The following is a 21,343-nucleotide window of genomic DNA, read 5'->3' as shown; positions in this document are numbered from 1 at the left end:
CCATATCCATATTACCGCTGCTTGTCGTATCTTCTCCTTCATTTCTCCCCCTTCTCCTACTGCTCTCTTTCTTCACTGCAGGTGTGTGTGTCCGTTCTTCCTGCCTGCGTCCTGGGAGGTCTCTGAGCCTGCCGGCGTATGGGGTGTGTTCAGGAGCGTGTGTGCGTGTTGGGCGTAATGATGTGGGTGTAACTGCACGTGTTTGTCCTCCTGCCATTTCTCTTCCCTGCTCCTCACTTCCCTGCACTTCTTCCTTCTTTTTACATGCCCATGGTGATTCCCTGTTTGTGCGTGTGATGCACAATTTATCTTATCTATTTATCTATCACCGCTTCTCCCCCCCCGCTCCTTCTTCTTCTTCGCTGCAAAACTCATCCAGGAGCGACAACCCCCAATCTGTCCTTTTCCCCCTGATTGTCACTGATTTTAAGTCTATTAAATCCGTTCCTTCCTGTTCTCCCTTACCAGTTACTCACCTTTGCGCTGATGTTGTAGCTACTTCTGCATCCCGACGCACAAATGTTCTTACCCCACTCTCCCCTATCCTCTCTCTTCTTTCCTCTTCCTTCTTTTCTACTAATTCACCACCTATTTCCTCTCTTTTCTTTTTCAATTCCTCCATCACCTCACTACTTACCTTCTCTAATGTCCTTTCTTCCTCTCTCCTCCTTTCCCATTTCTCTCTCTCCCTTTCTAATATGCTTTCTATTACTTTACCTTCTTCGTATTTCCTGGTGCTCTCAGAGAGTATTTTCTTCTTCCAGAGCTCCATTTCCTTTTCTTTCTCTTCGTCCTCTCTTTTCCTGTCACGCTGTGCTGCTCGGTATACCCTTTCTGCTATTGCCTTCATCCTCTCCGCTTCCCTCTTCCATTCTTCAGTTTGCTCCTTCATTCTCTCTAATTCATCCCTACTTTCCTTCCTTTCCCTCCTTCTTCCTCGTGCCTCTCTCTCGAGCTACTTAATCAGTGCACTCCGCTCATCCCTTAATTCAGCCAATCGTTCCTCCAACATCTCCTCCTCTTCTTGTGACAGCTCTCCGTCTCTGGTGTTGTTCTCCTCGCCTCTTATTCCAGTGCTTCCCGCGTCATCCTTATTCATTCTCCTCACCGCCTCTTTTTCTTCTCCTGTTAATATCCCCCGCAGCTTTAAGAGCACCTGCGCTGCTACCCACTCGTCTTGTCCTATGTTTGAAATGGGCTCTTCGCTGTTCTTCCCTCCCTTTGTGCGCACCTGCGTGCAAGTTGGACCTACCGTGCTTGTCACCTCCTCCCCCCCTGATAGCTACCTGTAGCTGTATATGGTGGAGGGCTGTATGTGGGGTTCGAGTACCCCTCAGCTGCCGTCAGTTGTTGCCTTGCTGCTTCTCGTTGCTCCGTCAAAGGATGTAACCCACCTTCCTCCTTCTTCACTACCTTCGCTAGGGGCATGTCGTCTGTCCCTTCCTTCTTTACTTCTACTTCATGTACAGTGCCAGGCCTTTCATCCCCCTTCCTGTCTCTTCCCATGCACTGTGCGCTACTGGTCGCCTTTTCCCCATTTCCTTCTTCCTCAATCTCCTTCCCCTCCTTTGTTTCCTCGCTCCCCTTCCCTTCTGTCATCCCTTCCACGGTGAACATTCCAGTTGGCCCTGGTCGGGATCCCTGGAACATCCTCCACAAATTAAACACCTCCACGTGATGTGCCAACTTCTTCCCTTTGTACGTGTTGTGTATGTGTGTCAGTAGTGAGTGTTGGACGTATGGGTCAAAACTGCCGTTAGGCGCACATGGTGTCGTCATTTTGTTGTCTGTTCCTTGTGTCCATTCTATGCTATATTTGATGAGTTTTTCCCTATGGGGTGATAGTGTTTCACAAATATGCTGGGGGGGGTAGTCAGGGTTTTCCCCCACCCTCTAGATCCCAACCCGTATGACATGGTTACACTGTGTTTTAGCTCCCCTCAGTACAGCCGTCGTTACCTGGCCCAGTAGATTGGGGACTTTCGACCGTCCGCTAAAAGTAAAACAACCAAATATAACAATTACAAATATACAGTCCTTTTCCTCTGTTTGTTTTCTTCCTTGATACCGTTGGTACAGCCCCCTGCCGCCGTGGCGCACAAAGCCCCCTGCGGCTGCGTGCCCTGTGTGATGTGCTTGTACAGCCGCCCCACTTTTTCTCCTCCCCTCCTTCTTCCACCTCACTCAGCGCGGCCGGCGTTCTCCGTGCGCGGTCACTTCCCCCTCTCCACCCGTCCCTTATTTGGGGTGGCCGCCGGTCTCCATGCGCACCCCCTGTCCCCACCTCCGTTTTACTGCCCTTGTCCTCAGTTTACTCCTCCACCAGCCTTCAACAACGCGATGTGGTCAAGGTGTCCTATGAAGGCCCTAGGGTGACGTCACCAATTTCTTTCAACTACTACCGGTAAGATCTTTACACTTCAAGAGAGCGCGCAATAAGTTTTAACTGCTTGTCCCCGTTAACCCCACAGCTGTCCTCTTGTTACACCCGGAACAAGGTAACCAACAATACACTCTTATAATCGGACTGCGCACGCTGCATCGCCTCGCGTGTGACACGCCCCTCGCCGGGAGGGCTTAACCAGCCAATTATCTTCCGTACTTAGCAACAATCTAGCCACCTTCTACAGGAAAATGTCATCAATCTATCGAGTTTCACTGCTCGATCAATAGGGATCCTCATCTACTCATTGATCGAAAACGCCAATTCGTAGGAAAGCCACACACACACCCTCTACAGGTGGCCACGATCTAGACCAATCAGGGTCTACGAGCAACCGCACATGGTACCTTTTGGCTCCACCCACCCTTCTTCGGTGACGTGGTAGAGGATGGCCCTCGTGCCTGTCCCGTTACCACTCACTTGTCTATCAACACTTAATTGATCAAATCTTAGCGACACACTTTAATAACGCCTCCCACCGCCCTTATTACAACTCCTCCCCCCTCACAATCTCACATTGCTTTTTGGGTGTGTCATACTCACCAAGTTCCCTTGATGCGGGGCCACTCGACTGCATGCACCCCTCCAAGCGGCTCGCCACCTCCCCTCGTCTGGACCACGTCTGGACACTCGCCAACCGCGGGTGGGATACTTCTCAACTGGCTCCGAGGGCCAATATCCGGATTGCGCTGTCCGGTCTTCTCGCAGTTCTGCGATGGTCCTGTAGTCCTCAAAAGGGGGCAGCGGCAGAGGGGGCCACGCCGCCGGGCCTCCTCGCAACGAGAGGCCTTGGAAAAATAAAACTGAAAAAGTAGACCTTAAACAGATCTCAGCAGTGCCTCCAACTTGTCGGGGTGATTATCCCGGGGTCGGCTGAGCCGTCTGTGGACCACCGGGCTGGGAGGCCCCAAATCCTCCTGTGCTTCTGTGAATGAGTATGAGCCACACACAAGGAGCAAGGTGGTTCTGCTGTTTATTATAACAACGGCAGGGATGGGTCTTGGATCATACGCGTCCGTCCAGACTCTCAAACTCAGTGGGGCTCGCAGGCCCTTTTTACAGCAGTATGATGCGCTACTTGCGTCACCTGGGAAAGTTAGCAAAAAACCTATTGCCCCTTCGGATTGGTTCCCCGAGTGGTAGGGTTAGTATAGGATACATATAGAGAAGAATATTAGTGGTTAAGGATGAGTCAGGTGGTATAATTGTATAATTGGGCTGTCCCTACTATTAGATACTTGAAAATCATTACAAGAAGACCCCTGATGATTGGCTAATGTTAGTGGCGTCAGTGATGAGTCCCCCCGTGTTCTGATTGGTCCTCTCGCAAGCCCCCAAGCCTGGGACCATCGTCGTTCCCAGCTTGCGGTGTACCTGTCACTAGCAACAATGTGTAACTATGTGTTTGTGCATACAATGTACGGGTCTGCTTTTAGGCTTGTGAGCAGGTCATTCCCATCGCCGTAGGTGTCCATCTTGCCACTTCGCTGTTGCAACCTGTGTCCCAGACGTGGGACCCAGGCGACTTCTGTCTCGTGGGTCTGGCACCTTGTCAGATCGGCTTGGTCACGTGTTAGGAGACCGTAGCTGGAGCGGAATTCTGCACATTTAGAGTTGTATTTCGTTTCTGTGTGCTTGGCTTTTCTTACAGGTGTGACCTTGGCGCCGGCTGAAAGCATACGAGTTGCAACATCGTGCCCTTGGCTATGAGCTCTCGCTGGGGCTCGTTCTGCGTGATCAGCACTTGTATTCTTACTCATACAGTTTTCATGATGAGGCTCTTTCTTGCGGCCTACTCAGGCCTAGTTCATGGGTGGTGATGCATAATCCATGGTACGGAGGTCGCGGTTTGACATGGCATCATAAGCAATGTTAGGTCTACATGATGGTGTCATCACAGGGCGAGAGGTGGGAGAAGCGTCAGCAAGCGTATACGCGAGTTCTTCAAGCGTCTTGCGTTTCTGCATTACTATAAAAGGGCCTATGTGAAAAATAACAACGATGCACGTCAGTGGGTGTGTCAGTCACCTACGTCATAGCACTGAATATGTTCTTCATGTAGGCTGGTGCGTGAGTGACCAGTTGCATGGTGGTACGTGTTTTCTTGGCAGTTGGCTAGGTCGTTGTGGCATCTCTAACGATGTGGGTGCTTGTGGCTGTTGTCTCAGTCGAGTTCATCCATGCCGCAGGTGTCGGCTTGAGTCGGGCAGGCTGGTGGGCATATCCTTATGTTCCTGAACCAGGGTATTTTGTCATCTGGTAGATAGACGAAATCGTCCCGTGGGGGGTGACTGGGCCGCGATCCTCTAGGCCATGGTTGTGATGAAATTGGGGGGAGCTTGTTCTCCCATTTTCCCACTTCATGTCCCTTTGCAGTGTAAGAGTTCTGAGCAGTTTTGGTTCCGGGCACACAGCGACCTGGCTGTGCCCTGTTCCTTCTATGCTCGGAGCTCTGTAAAGTGTCTTGATGCAGAGCGCTGCCCCATTGGTGCATGGTGCTCTGTTGTGGATTGTCTAGTAGCTGCCAGCATTGAAGGCGCTATGCTGGTGCTTTCTGAAGTGCTGCTTTTCCCCAAGCACAATGCTGCTTTCACCTTCTTCAATTGCTGCCTTAATGGTATGCGTGATGTTAATACTGTTCATAATGCTGCTGCCTTGCGCAGTAATTCCACTTACTAACTGTTGTCTTGTTTCTTTTCTCTTTCCAGCAGGAGCGGAGACAGAGGAGCCGAAAAAGCCGAGATGCCAAGAAGCGTTGCTGCCAAGAATTCACATCAGAATAACCAGGTGAGTGCTGCCGAGGATAATAGATCGGGTCTGTAGAGCGGAGCTCTGTCTAACAGCTGTTTCTTTCTTCTTTCAGGTCCGGAGAGCAGGAGCAAGGCCTTTAAGCGTCACACTGCAGTGGCAGAATGACGTGAAGCAGGGAACCCTTGCCTGGGTGTGGCTTAAATAGCCAACCACACCTAGCCGCACCCAATGACTAAGCATGCCGAGCCCCACCCAATGACTAAGCATGCCCGGCCCCACCCAAAAGGCAGAGCAAACCACACCCAAAGGCAGTCCTGCAGCATTTTAAGTGCTGCTTGGTTTATTCAGCCTCCATGTTGGAGGAATAAGAAGTGGCAGGGCATAGTCACCTCATGATTAATAAACGTGGTGCCAGGCACGCAAAGCTTGGGCCCAACTGTTTTTGTTCTTTCTCAACCTGGTCCAAGAACCCCAGTGGTGCCTTGGAAACCCCGGGCTGTGTGCACATGTGTCACGCACCTCACGCGCCTGCCGTCCTGGAGACTATGGAAAACATGGCGGCTTCTCAGCTATTAAAATGTGCCATCTGTTTTCTTTTCATTTCCTGGTTATGCGGTCTAGTCTTTCTGTCTGTCTCTGTGGTCTTTCCTTTTTCACCACGCCCCTTTCCTTGGCGTAGTGCGTCGCAACCCTACTGTTTTCGCTTCTGGGTTTACCAGCTAGTTTGCTTGCTTTCTTTTCGTACTTCTGATAGTTTACTCTTCCTTCCTTGTTACCCTTGTTATTTCATTTCTCATACGGGTCTCGCCCGTTCCTTCTTGTAACTATCTCTCCGTTTGTTTTCGCATAGGTTTTTTCCTGTATTCTCTCGCTGCCGCGCTCTCTTGCAGTTCTTGCTCTGCTTACTCCAGTTCCACCTCTACCTTCATTTCCTGTATTTATTTATCCTCGCGGGCGCTTCCTCTTTCCTTTCAGAGCTTGCCTTTTTCCTCTGCTTTTCTCTGTCTGACCTGTCTTCTGTTTTGATCCACGGCATTCAGTACCATCCGCCTTGGCTTGTGATCAGAGGTATCCTGCTTTTCCGTCTGGAAAGACTGATTCCCTAATTAGGAGGTTCATTCTCTGTTTCTACCATCCTGCTTGAAAGACCCAGCCCATTTCTTCAGGAGAACTGGACTCTTCTTATCTCGGAATTCCACTGGTCCTTCGGCCCCTGTGCATACTTTCCTCTGGGATTCTCCAGCTCAAGGATACCGCGATCCACAGACTACAAGAGGTTTTTTCCGCTGTTTGGGCTTTTTCCTCTCTAAGGCACTCTCGGAATGGGGTCCTCTGTCTACCTTATCTATTAAGGTGCTTAGACGTGGCTTCAATCTGATGGAGGCTGTATCTCTTCAGGAAAAAACGAAGAGACCAGAAAAAGAAGGGACGCCTGCATGACAGCTCTACTGAAGACGCAGCTGAGGAGGAGGGGGAGATTGAATTATGTGACACTCAAGGAGTGAAAGACATACCTGACAATATGCGCCTGCTACTACACTAGGGTAGGTGCAAGGGGCAAGGCCAGTATTGGTCGGGCCAGTGATCGTGACAGCACTCCCCCTAAGGCCCCTCTCAAGGTAGTTGCCGAAACTCCGGGCCCGGGTTTACTCGGGTGCTCGCGTTTGAATCTTTTAATTATCCAAAGAGCATGCACATGCTCACTGGGTTCCCAGGACCTGTCTTGTGACCCATAGCCCTTCCACTCAATGAGGTAATACAGCTGGGACCTTGTTACTTTTGAATATAGTACCTCTTTAACTTCACATTCTGGTTCGTCATTTATGATTACAGGAACCGGGGGTGCCTTCACTCTGGTATTTAGTTGGACAGGTTTTAAGAGGGATACGTGGAACATCGGGTGGATATGCATGTTAGTAGGCAAGGATAACTTCATAGCAACTGGGTTCATTATTGCTTCGATGGCGTATGGGCCTAAGTACCTGGGGTGGAAAGCCTTGGGACTTTTAGTGGGCACATTTTTGGAAGCTAACCATACTGTGTCACCAATTTTATAAGCGGGGGCCTCTTTCCGATGTTGATCTACGAATCTTTTATGCCTTTCCTTGGCCTGTGTCAGTTGTTCAGTGGCTTCCTTGAGACTGTGGGTGATATTGGTGGGTAAAGTTGTTACAGTGGGCATCTCCAATTCTTCTGGCAAGTCAAAAATGGAAGTCCGCGGGTGTCGGCCATACAAGGTGTAAAATGGGTTTGTCCGATCGTGTCATGATGTGAGTTGTTATAAGCGTATTCCGCAACCCATAACATATCTTTCCATGTACCTTCTGATTGGTGGAGCAAACATCTTAAGTATTATTCAAGTGTCTGGTTGCTTCGCTCAGTCTGGCCATCTGTTTGAGGATGATGGCTGGTGGATAGACGTACATCGACTTGTGCTAACTCACAACTTTTTTTCCAAAACTTGGAAACAAACTAGCTGCCGCGATCCGACACCAGGACCGATGGGAAACCATGTAGCCAGACAATTTGCTCTAAGAATACTTTCGCCAAGGTGGATGCGGTGGGTAGTCCATTCAGGGGTATGAAGTGAGCCATTTTGGAGAATGCGTCCACTACAACCAGGATTGTGTTATAACCATTACGGGGGAAGGTCGGTGATGAAGTCCAGGGTTAGCGTATGCCATGGTACGGCAGGAATTGCTAGTGGATGCAGGAGTCCTGCGGGTTTCTGTTTGTCAGCCTTGTTCTGCGCGCAAATCCCACATGCTAATACATATTGGGCGATATCTTTTCACCAGGTTGGCCACCAGTAGCCGCGCTTGATCCTGGCCATTGTCTTTGTCAATCCAGGGTGTCCATCCAACAACGTGTCATGGTAATTGGCGATGATTTGTTCTTGAAGCGCTGCAGTGGGAAGATAGAGGCGGCCCATGTAGAATGGTAATCCATCCTTGAGTGTGTGTTTAGTACTTTTCGAGTTCCAAGCCTGAAGGTCTTCTGTACTCATCTGGCGACTTACATCGGCCTTTAGTTCATCCAAAGGGGATATTGTTGTAACGCCCAGGAGTTTGTTTTCAGGTATGATGGGGATTGGTTCTGGGACTGTGTATACATCTTCCTCTTCCCACAGACGAGATAGGGCGTCTAATTTGCAATTGCGTATTCCCAGGCGATAGGTGATAACATAGTCGTACTCTGCGAAAAACAGAGCCCATGTCAGCTGGCGGGATGATTGTGACCTCAGATATTGCAAGTTACGATGATCGGTGATAACGGTGACTGTGTCTGCCCCTAGGAGGTAATGCCTCCATTCTTTGAATGCCGCCTTGATTACAAGAAGTTCTTTGTCTGTGATGGCATAGTTCCTTTCTGCGGGTGTGAGTTTTTTTTACCAGAATGCCACTGGATGCAAACGGTCGGTTTCAGGGTTTTTCTGTGAAAGGACTGATCCCATGGCGATATTGGAGGCGTCTGTCCAAACCACATATGGGAGATCAGGCTTTGGTGTAGTAATATTGGGGCAGAGGTAAACAGATTTTTCAGTTCTTGAAAGGCCATCTCGGCTTCTGTGGACCAGACGAAGCGTTGATTTTTCCATAGTACGGTTGTGATTGGATGCACTATTCGAGAGAAACCAGGGACAAAACAGCAGTAAAAATGTGCAAAGCCTAGGAAGCTTTGTACTCCCTTGACCGATGTGGGTCAGGGCCAGTTAAGAATCGCGTCAACCTTGTGATTGCCATCCGGATGCCATGAGGGGTAAGGATAAATCCCAAAAACTCAACTTCAGTGACGTGAAAGGTGCACGTTTCTAGCTTTGCATACAGCCAATGTTTTCGTAGCCTCTATAGAATAGCCATTAATTGCTTGATATAATCTTGATCCCTGGTGGAATATACCAGGATATCATCGATGTATACTATAACACAGATGTCCAACAGGTCTCGCAATACATCATTCATGAAACTTTGAAATGCAGCTGGGGCATTACAAAGCCCAAAGGGCATCACCTGGTATTCATAAAGGCCATACTTTGTCCTAAATGCTGTCTTCCATTTGTCCCCTTTTTTTATTCGTACCAGTTGATAGGCCCCCCTGGGTTCCCGTTTGGTGTAGATCTGTGCATCTTTCACTTGGTCTAGGAGTTCCGGAATGAACGGCAACGGGTATCTGTTTTTCACCGTTATCTGGTTCAGTGATCGATAGTCGATACAGGCCCTGAGGTCCCCCTCCTTCTTTGGTACGAAGAAGAGTGATGAGGCCGCTGGAGACTTGGATGGCCGGATAAAGCCGTTTGCCCGATACTGGGCTAGATAGGTCTTCAAATGGTGGTTTTCCTGTTCCGTTAAGGCATAGATGCGACTGCAAGGGACCTAGGCACCCGGGACGATATCGATTGGCAGTCATACGCCTGATGCGGAGGCAGTGTTTCTGCTTTTTCTTTTTGAAAGACATCCTGGAAGTCAAGGGAAACGGGAGGTAGTACACCCATAAGACCCAGCAGATCGTCCTTTTCTGTTGTCGACAGCTGGGACGTGTTCCACCGAAGGCTGCGATTCCGTTGCATAACAGGAATGGGTGCACTCCCTGGAGAAGGTCAGCACTCTACCACGCCAATCAATGTGTGGGTTGTGGGCCTCCATCCAAGGGATCCCCAGGATCAGCTGAAACTGTGGGGCGCTTATCAAGTCGAAGGAAACGTTTTGCTTAAGGCTGTTCTGGCAGAGGAGTGTTATGATGTCGGTATTCTGGGTGACAGGTCCAGAGGACAGCTGGGTACCATCAACTGTTGTAACGTTCTCCGTTGCAGCCTTCGGACATGTGGGAAGACCAATCCGGAATGCCAGATCCTGATCAATTTAGTTTCCTACTGCCCTGCTGTCTATAAATGCTTGCAATGCGTGCATCTTAGATGGCTGTTAATAGCATATCAGGGTCACTGGCATTGGGAAGTCTGAGGTCTGTGGTTCCTTCTCCTCACTCGACAAACGGACCCCTATGGCTGCCGGGCGCTGGAGTTTTCCGGGTCGAAATCAGGGTTCTCCTTTTCCAGGGCAACTAAAGTTTTCCGAGGGGGTTTTATGGGACACTCGCAAAGGAAATGCCCTGATTTACCACAATATAAGCACAGCTGCTGGTATCTTCTTTTTTCCCTTTTGGCTTTGGTAAGCAGGCTTCGTACCCCCCGATCTGCATAGATTCTGGTTGATTTTCAGATTGCCAGGGTTGAGTCTCCCTAGGACGTATACACACTGACTTCCCTTCTGCCCGTGCCCGATCAGTTCTTCTATCCTGGAGTCTATGATCTAGTTGTACTGTAAGATCGATAAACTCGGCACAGCCACCAGGTGGGTTCATGACTTGGACTAGTACATCTTTTAATTCAACCCGCAGACCCCTATGGAATAGGGTTGTTCTCTGGTGGCTATGTAAGTTAGCAGGTCATAACTGCCCTGTCGGAGTGACAATATTTCATTGTCCAAGGCCTGTCCTCTGGTATGGCGGCCAATGTTTGTAGGATTAACATGTTCATTTTATTTTTCATTGCATTTAGTCCATAACTGTGGTGTGGTGCGAATGATAAAAACTATTGTGCAGGGTCTAATTCAAATTAGCTGGTATGTGCTTTATGCGTTATAATACTGACATCTATTAGGCACAGCTTGAGCCTCACTCATGAGTCTCACACCCTTGGCCCTAGTTATAATTCGGACTTTTGCTAAAAAGTGGATGATGAAATGTGGAGCTACCTTTGTTGAAATTCAGAATAGGTAAAACTATCCCCCGATTACATTTCCCTACATGTCTCGACCCAATCTGCCTCAGGTGACATAAACCAAGCTCCTCCTGTCTCAACCCTGCATCCTCTAGCTGAATTATCTCCCCACCTCTTTCCAACCTTCTCCGAACCCCTTCCTCACTCTCCAACCTCCTCCAAACACTTGCTCCAGCTCCTTCAGACAAAAACCATGCCTCACTAAGTTTAAATAGGCCTGTTATTCCTCCCTTGTGATTGGGCTTCCTTTGAGCATCCGCGCATGTGTATATGAATGAGTGTGAGGCTATGATTGGCTGTACCTAATTGGTACACCACTGTTCGCTTTGGGACTGTGGTTGTGGGTCAAAACATTAAAAGGCTGATCCACTATTTTGGATTCCACCTCGCTCTCCTGCACTGCCTCTGGCTCTGCATCATGTCCCCATGCGTAGAAAGATTATGGAGGATGTACCCAGGCTCTGCAGTTGTTTTCCTTTTTTCCCCTGCAGGAACTCTTTGTGATTGTGCTGCAGGCCTATGGACATGGCTTCAGTATCTGCAGCGGACTAGCTGCCCGGGTATTACAGGTGAGCATTGAGTGCCCCTGCCATCTGCACAGGCTTGCCAATCGAGTGCTATAGGAAAAAGTAATGTTCCTCTGATGTCTGGGCTCACTCCTGAAGTGAGCACTAGAAAATACATCTAATGTGCATCTGATGTTTGAGTGGGTTAAATCACTCAATCATTTAACATAAACTTTATTGTGGATATTCAAAACAATCCATCAAAGAACATACAGAAAATACAATAAAACAACAAAATACGGAACCACAACAAGCATACAGGTACAAAGTAATTCTATTTTACTCAACCCTATAATAATCAATCCGTCCTAGAGTCACATCTGACAATTAATTCATTAGTTAAAATAGTCAACAATGGGGTTGCTCAAGTTACATTTAATAAGCATACCCAGAAGAGGTGTTTCTTGAATTAAATAGAAATAGCAACCCGACAAGGCAATATCTTAAAGCGCAGTATTAAAGTGCAGTGTGTAAAACAGAGATGGGTTATCCGAGAAATTCCAGCACTACCACGTGGCAGTAGGTCTAGTGTAGCTAGAAAAACATGTCCCATGAGTTAATCCTTCTCATCCATTGCAATACCATTATTAATAGTTATCGTACAGCACTTACATGCCTGTGTAATAAATACCAGAGCTGAAACAATGTAAAAGATGCATGAGACGAATGAATAACAGATTTGAAAATAATCTGTTTTATTGTGAGGCCCTACAAATAGTAAACTCCCTCAATGCATTAGGATTAACAGAAAAAGTAATTGCACCTACCCATGTCAAGGGCAGAACCTTGGACTGGATAGCCGACTACAACTGCACAGCTACTATCACCTCCATTTCCCCCCTATCCTGGACTGACCACTCCCTTGTGTCCTTGATGCTCTCCACCACCGGACCTATAATCATAGCTCCTCAAGTAGTGCCACCATGTCTAACCAGATCAAAAAAGAATATTACTGTGGACAGGGTGATCCCCAATATTCTACCTACCCTAAATTCTCTGCCAGACAGGAATATAATAAGATCATGCTCTCTACCTTGGACAAAGTTGCACCTCTCAAACTGAGACCAAGCAAAGCCAAAGCACACCTCAAAAAGTGGTTCACTCCACAATTAAAGGACTTGTGACTATTAAAAAGAAAATGCGAAACCGACTGGTGGATTTGCCCTTCCAATGAGAATAAAAAGAAGCTAACGTCTACTGCATCACACCACAAAAAAGAAATTTGCCAGGCAAAACGAAACTCCTACAATGAACATATTGCCAATTCTAACTCTAGTATGAAAGAATTATTTACAATACTAAGAGAACTAGAGTCCCCTATCGCCACACCTGATATCTGCATCAAAAACAAGACCTGGTGTTCAGAGATACAACAAGCCCTAACTAACAAAATAAATACTCTACAAACCAAAATAAAAAATAAGAAAGATACCCTGAATTTACCTCAACCAACTAACGCTTCCCCATCGAATAAAAAGATTTCTGCTCAAAATAATAGATTCTGCTTCACCAAAACCTCCATCCTTGAAGTGGAAAAAAACATCCTTTCACTCAAACTGTCCAATTGTAAAGGAGATGTCTGCCCAGCACACATCATAAAAGAGGCCGCAAGAGACCTCTCCCCCTTCATCTCCAAACTGATTAATGCCTCATTTGCCTCTGGCACCATCCCAGCCAATCTCAAACAATCCTGGGTTCTCCCTCTTCTGAAGAAGCAAACTTCAGACCCACTTATCGCTACCAACTACCGCCCCATTACAACGGTACCATTTTTACTTAAAATTCTGGATAAAGTTTCATACCTGCAGATCCGAAAATACCTTGAACTGCACAAACTGTCATGCCGCGGCAGGGTTGGCGGAAGTGGAATCGCTGGCGGTTCTGTCCGCCGTAGCATTCCGCTCCTCGTCTTCCGTTTACCGCTCTAGTCGTTGTACGCGTCCGTGACCCGGAAGTATAAAAATCCTCACTTCCGGGTCGCATACGCGTTGCAACGTTTCCGGGTTTCCTCCTGTGTTGCTGCCGCTCCATCTCCCGGTGATATTCTTGACTTTCTGCATTTAGTTTCGCTGTTTTCCACTCAGCTGTTTTCCACCCTGCCCAGTACTTGGTCTCGTCCTTGTCTAGCCTTTTTTCTCCTTATTTTCCTTTTCCTTCCTTTTATCCTTGCTAATTTTTTCCCCTTTTTTCAAATTGAATCTACCGGTTGCCAGACCCCTGCCTGCCTACCGGACTGCCTGTGATTTTCCCCGGTATCTACTTGATTCTACCTGTTGCCAGACCTTTTGCCTGCCTACTGGACTGCCTGTGATTATCCTTAGTATCTCATTGAACTTACCTGTTGCCAGACCTTTTGCCTGCCTACTGGACTGCCTGTGATTATCCCCTGAGTCCGTTGGATCTACCTTATTCCAGGTTCGGTGCCTGCTCATCGGATTGCACTCTCTTCAGCTAACTCATCTTCTGGGATCCTCCACCTGCAATACTACGTCTAGGGGTTTTTTGTGCCTTCCGGCTTTTTTCCCCCTGTGAGGCGTTCTCGGTAGGATAACCCCCGTTGCCCCTATCTTAGTGGCACGGTGGCATCCTATCGAGGGCGTCCTTATCTTCACAAGAAAAAAGAGAAGCCTCCACGACATAAGGACGGAAGGATTAAGCAGAAAGAGGAAGGTGAGGAGTTGGGGGAAGGGGGAGAACTTGTCATCTCATCAGAAGAAGAAGACATAACCGACAATCGTGACAGTTTGCAACGCCTACAAGAAACTGAGATGGCTACCCCCCAACAAGTTCAGGAACTAGTAGCCGCAGTCCAAAACCTTAATTTGGAGGTCCAGAATCTTAAGACAACCAACGCAGCATTGCAACTAAGAATGAATGAACGGGAGCGACCCTCTGCAGACCTACCTTCATACCCTTTGGTTTCAGGCAAGTTTGATGGATCACCGAAACGAGTCAAGGAGTTCTTAGATGCCTGCAATCTTCACTTTTCCTTCCGTCCGCAGACCTTCACATCAGATCATGCCAAAGTAGGATTCATGATTACCCATATGACGGGTAATGCCCTGGCGTGGGCCACCCCTTTGGTTAATCAGCCAGATCCTGTGCTGCAGAACTACAATGATTTCAAGACCCTGCTGCAGCAAACATTTCTACGCACAGAAAGTACTTTTATGGCCTCGGAGGACCTCTTAGATATCCGCCAGGGAAACACAGATCTTCTCTCCTATATCACTACGTTCAAACAGATAGCCGCCGAAGCTGGCTGGCAGGAACAAGCCCAATATGCCATCTTCCGTCGAGGGTTGAGAGAGGAACTCAAGGACGAACTAGCTCGTATCGACCGTCCATCCTCCTTTTCAGATCTCATCACGGCCACTCTTCGGATCGATTTCCGACTCTCGGAACGACGGTCAGAAAGAAAGAAGAACAAACTCTACAGTCTCCCTCCCTTAGAAGCCCAGATACCATCTTCTCAACCACCTTCACGCCAAGGCAAAGAAGAACCGATGCAGATCGGTACTGCTCGTGCACCACTCACCCCGGAAGAACGGAAGAGACGACGGGATGGCAACATGTGCATGTATTGTGGAGCCTCTGACCATCTGTTACGGAACTGTCCTAACGTTCCTCCGAGGCGTTCGGGAAACGAGCGCCCTCGGTGAGTATGGGGACGCACTCCCGAGGGGCCATTCCTAGTCCTTATGCAACTTTGTCAATAGCCTCTTCTGGTTTACTAGAGGATTCTAGGTTGATGGTTCTGTCAGTCACTCTTACGGTAGGCAGGACCGAAGTCCCAACTCAGGCTTTACTAGACTGTGGTGCAGCCGGCAACTTCATAGATACCTTGTGGGCTAAGCAAAAAGGTATAACTCGTCTGGCCAAACAGGAGGATCAGAAAGTCGAAGGAGTGGATGGGGAACCTTTGATTTCCGGCATGATCACGCATACCACTGAGGAATTACAACTATGTATCCAGCAACATACCGAAAGGATCTCGTTTGACATAATCCGAGCAGCCCATTTTCCTATCATACTAGGGATAAGCTGGCTACGAAAGCACAACCCTCACATTGATTGGGCAAAGAACGTACTCTGTTTTCAGTCCACCTTTTGTAGATCCGAATGTCTGCCTGAACCAAAGTTTGAGACAGTACAAACTTCCAATGTTTACGACTCCAGACTCATCCATTGTCTTCCACGCCATCTACAAGAATATACAGAGGTAGTAACAGAAAAGACGCCTAGTGATCTTCCTCCACACAGACCAGAAGACTGTTGTCTGGATCTTGTTCCTGATGCACTGGTACCGTTTGGTAGGATGTTCCCTTTATCCCTCAGAGAAAAACACTTCCTCCGGGAATATTTGGATAACAACCTGGCCAACGGACTTATAAGACCTTCAAAGTCACCAGCTGGAGCTTCACTGTTTTTCATCCCGAAGAAGGACACACAAGAACTGAGACCCTGTATTGACTACAGGGGTCTAAACAAGGTGACCATAAAGGACAGATATCCCATGCCTCTTATCACCGAAATTATTCAAGCTGTTCATGGCGCCACAATCTTCACAAAATTGGATCTTCGGAATGCATACCATCTCCTCCGGATCCACCAAGGGGATGAATGGAAGACCGCATTTAGGACCCCTTATGGGTTGTACGAATACCAAGTGATGCCCTTTGGGCTTGTGAATGCCCCATCTGTGTTCGAGCGCTTTATGGACCGGCTTTTTTCGGACCTGCTGTGTCAGACCACGATTGTCTATCTCGATGACATACTGGTTTATTCAAGAACTCCGGAGGAACATGTTGTCCATGTCAAAGAGGTCTTCCAGAGACTAAGAGAAAATCACCTCTCAGTCAAAATAGACAAGTGTGTTTTTTCTGCAACATCTATCCCATATTTGGGTTTCATATTATCAAGTCAGGGTGTCGCCATGGATCCCCGCAAAGTTTCTGCCATTTTGGAATGGCCTTCACCTAAATCCATCAAGGAGGTACAAAGATTTTTAGGTCTGGCAAACTTTTACCGGAAATTTATATCCAACTTTTCCCACCGGATTGTACCTATTACCACGCTACTTAAGAAGAGCTCCAAACCATTCTTTTGGTCCAGCGAAGCTGAGGATAGCTTCCACAATCTCAAGGAAGCCTTCTGTACCGCCCCCATCCTTCAGCAGCCAGATCAAGACCGGCCTTTCATCGTCGAGACAGATGCATCTTCATCAGCTATGGGGGCAGTTCTTTTGCAGGAACATCAAGGTGAGGAACATCCAGTCTCCTATTTCTCCAAGACACTAAATGACAGCCAAAGGAACTACTCAGTCATAGAGCGTGAATTATTGGCCATGAAGTCAGCCTGTTTAGAGTGGCGTCATCTCCTACAAGGAGGTAAACACCCATTCTCCATCAGAACAGATCACAGAAATCTACAAGTTCTGCGACAGTTCGAGTGCTACAACACAAGACAGGCCCGCTGGGCTCACTTCTTTGCCCAGTTCGATTTCAACATTACCTACATCCCAGGGCCACAGAATATAGTCGCGGATGCTTTGTCTCGCAGAGGAGACTATGTGACCGAATCCGACAGGACGCCGGATCTTATGTTCCCCTTGACGAGGAGAATAGGTGTTCTGTCCACTTTCTTGAGACAAGTGAAAGAAGCTTCAAAGGGGGGTTTTGAGTCGGAGAGTCACCCACAAGACCTCGTCTATGAAGTCAAGGAAGGACTCTACTTTGTGAAAGGAAAATTATATTTACCCACTTCAGAATTTCGGAGATTGGCATTAAAATGGTGTCACGACTCCAAGTGGGCGGGTCATCGAGGTATTAAGGGCACATTGGAATTTCTACAGAGGCACTATTATTGGCCAGTGATGCGCCAAGACGTGGCCAGTTACGTACAATCCTGTGTGACCTGTCTTCGCAGCAAGAGTTCTCGTCTAAGACCTTTGGGCCTTTTGAGGCCTAATCCTGTTCCCGACGGTCCTTGGGAAGTTGTATCTACTGATTTCATCGTGGACTTACCTCCTTCTGAAGGAAGCACATGCATCATGGTGGTGATCGATTACTTCACAAAAATGGCTCACTTCTCCCCATTACCAGGGGTACCAACAGCAGCAGCCATGACCAAGACATTCATCAAAGATGTCTTTCGTCTCCATGGAATACCAAAGAAGATCATCTCAGATCGAGGTAGCCAGTACACTTCTCGTTTCTGGAAACATCTCTGCAACCGTTTGAGTATAGAGAGAGCTCTAACATCAGGTTTCCACCCTCAGTCAAACGGACAGACGGAACGTTTAAATGCCACCCTAGAACAGTACCTACGATGTTATGTGAACCTTCAACAGGACAACTGGGTTTCTCTACTACCCCTGGCAGAGTTCTCCTACAATAACTCTTTCCAATCTACTCTCGGTTTCACCCCTTTTTTCTGTAACTATGGCTACCATCCCCGGGCTATACTACCGGTCTCTAATGTCTCCACCTCTTTACCCACAGTTGACTCCACTCTCGCCTTGTTGAAAGACGTCCACCTACAGGCTAAACACAATCTTAGCAAGGCTCAAATGAGATATAAGGACCAGGCCGACAAACATCGAAAAGCGGTGCCTGACTGGGGGGTAGGATCTCAGGTCATGTTGTCCACAAGGTATCTACCACGATGGGCACACCCTTCCAAACTCTCCCCTAAATTTCTGGGCCCATACGAAGTCACACAAGTCATCAACCCGGTGGCCTTTCGTCTAAAATTACCCAAAAGCCTTCAAAGAGTCCACCCGGTGTTTCATGCCTCACAACTCAAACCTTTTCTTGCAGACATCTGGTCTCGCAAAAAGAAGAAAACCCCCTTGCCTGCTACTTCGACCCAGGAGGAATTTGAGGTAGCCCAAATCTGTGACTCCCGGTATCGCCGGGGAAGGTTGGAATTCCTTATACGGTGGAAGGGGTATCACTGGTCGGAAAACTCTTGGGAACCAGCCTCTCAGGTACATGCCCCACTGTTGGTCCGCAAGTTTTTTCGCTCTCATCCGGGGAAACCGGGGGGAGGTCTCCGTAGGAGGGGGCATACTGTCATGCCGCGGCAGGGTTGGCAGAAGTGGAATCGCTGGCGGTTCTGTCCGCCGTAGCATTCCGCTCCTCGTCTTCCGTTTACCGCTCTAGTCGTTGTACGCGTCCGTGACCCGGAAGTATAAAAATCCTCACTTCCGGGTCGCATACGCGTTGCAACGTTTCCGGGTTTCCTCCTGTGTTGCTGCCGCTCCATCTCCCGGTGATATTCTTGACTTTCTGCATTTAGTTTCGCTGTTTTCCACTCAGCTGTTTTCCACCCTGCCCAGTACTTGGTCTCGTCCTTGTCTAGCCTTTTTTCTCCTTATTTTCCTTTTCCTTCCTTTTATCCTTGCTAATTTTTTCCCCTTTTTTCAAATTGAATCTACCGGTTGCCAGACCCCTGCCTGCCTACCGGACTGCCTGTGATTTTCCCCGGTATCTACTTGATTCTACCTGTTGCCAGACCTTTTGCCTGCCTACTGGACTGCCTGTGATTATCCTTAGTATCTCATTGAACTTACCTGTTGCCAGACCTTTTGCCTGCCTACTGGACTGCCTGTGATTATCCCCTGAGTCCGTTGGATCTACCTTATTCCAGGTTCGGTGCCTGCTCATCGGATTGCACTCTCTTCAGCTAACTCATCTTCTGGGATCCTCCACCTGCAATACTACGTCTAGGGTTTTTTTGTGCCTTCCGGCTTTTTTCCCCCTGTGAGGCGTTCTCGGTAGGATAACCCCCGTTGCCTCTATCTTAGTGGCACGGTGGCATCCAATCGAGGGCGTCCTTATCTTCACAAGAAAAAAGAGAAGCCTCCACGACATAAGGACGGAAGGATTAAGCAGAAAGAGGAAGGTGAGGAGTTGGGGGAAGGGGGAGAACTTGTCATCTCATCAGAAGAAGAAGACATAACCGACAATCGTGACACAAACTCTCAGGGGTCAGACAATCACGATTCCACCCGCTACATGGGACGGAAACCACTTTGATAGATTTGAAAACTCAAATCGATGAGCTGAGAGATAAAGGGAAGACAGCACTACTTCTGCTACTTGATCTCTCAGCTGCATTCGATTTGGTGGACCACAAGGTCCTCTGTAGGCATCTTGACACAGCAGCCCATTTCTCCATAGGTGCTGTCAAGTGGATAGAATCATTCCTGAGTGACAGAACTATCAGAGTATTCTCCCCTTCAGCAGCTGCTGATCATACCCCAATCATGTGCGGGGTGCTCCAGGGCTCATGCGTGTCTCCAACTCTGTACAACATATTTACCAAACCATTGTTCGATGATTTGGACCTTCTGGGTGTCGCCTACACTAATTACGCAGATGACACTCAGATTCTCCTCCCACTTTCAGGGGATCACGGCAGGGACTTGGCGTTGGTGAATAGCATCTACCCCATCATTCAGGCATGGATGGCCACTCACGGCTTATGCCTGAATGATGACAAGAGGGAGCTGATAATCCTTGGTAACCCCTTCAATATCTCTAAATTAGGTCATGAATGCGCTTCTTTCTTCATTGATGGCAACAATACCATAGTTTCAAAGGAGGTAAAAACCGTTGGTTTTTACTTGGACGCCACAATGTCCTTCAACAAACAACTTAAATCTCTGGCTTCCACCACAGCCTACACATGCAAGCTTATTAGAGCAGGTAGGCCCTTCCTCTCCAATGACAGCTGCATCATACTGGCCAGAGCATTAATTCTGTCCAGATTAGACTACTGCAATGCTCTACAGCAGTGCCAACAAAGCCAGTATCCAGAAACTACAAATATTTCAAAACAACGCCCTCAAAGCTGCACTAGGCATCAACAAAAGAGTACACATGACTGCAATCAGACGCCAATACAAATGGTTATCCACCCATAACAAAATACAACTAAAAGTCTGACACACAAAGCATTGCACAATGCTGCACCCAGCTACCTAATTGATAAATTGTCTAGAAGAACCTCCAGCAGGCCTACCAGAACTTTCAATACTAACTGCCTGCTAGTACCCAGATCCAAATCCTCCAAGATCGGTGGCAACAGTTTCCCTGTGAAGGCCGCTAAACTCTGGAACTCCCTGCCACATGAGCTGAGTGCTGACCTTCCCTACCCTCACTTTAGAAAGAACCTCATTACACACCTCCACTTGACCGAGAACTAGTTCCCTTGGAAGCTACTGTACTTTAGCATTGTCTACCTCTTAAGTTCGCAATCATCTGCATACGATTTTTTACACTATGTTGTAAATAACTCTGCCCTTTGTAAAATGTAACTACTTGTATATTGTATATTGTAATATATTCTTGTGAATCTTGACTACCTGTATATTGTATGTTGTACACTATGTAATCTTGTAAGCCTTGCATAACCTTCTTGCTGCGCCCTGTTACCTCCGGGTCTGGTGCACTTTATAAATTCAATAAACAAACAAACAAACAAACAAACAAACAAACAAACAAACAAATAAAAAAAACATATAATAGCTTCATAGAGTGGGCAAGAGATTAGAAAATGAAACACAGTCTCCACAGCACAATGCCAGCCTGGACAGTGTTGGTTATATAGCTGAGCTTAAGACCAGCTCCCGGTTCCTGGTTTTAGTGTCATGAGGTGAAATCTAGACCTCACTAGCCGTTATCTACTCAAGACTGACAGTGTCCAGAGCAAATAGTCAGCTGAGGAATTTATTATATTCAGTGTTGTATTTTAATTAAAATTGTTAGGTTAGACAGTTCTTGGGCACCGGTTTCTCGA

This window comes from Ambystoma mexicanum, chromosome 1p (genome assembly GCF_040938575.1).
Source record: "Ambystoma mexicanum isolate Mex_15411 chromosome 1p, UKY_AmexF1_1, whole genome shotgun sequence".
In the NCBI taxonomy this organism is placed as follows: domain Eukaryota; kingdom Metazoa; phylum Chordata; class Amphibia; order Caudata; family Ambystomatidae; genus Ambystoma; species Ambystoma mexicanum.
The sequence above is the reverse complement of the archived record's forward strand: the minus strand, read 5'-3'. Positions refer to the sequence as shown.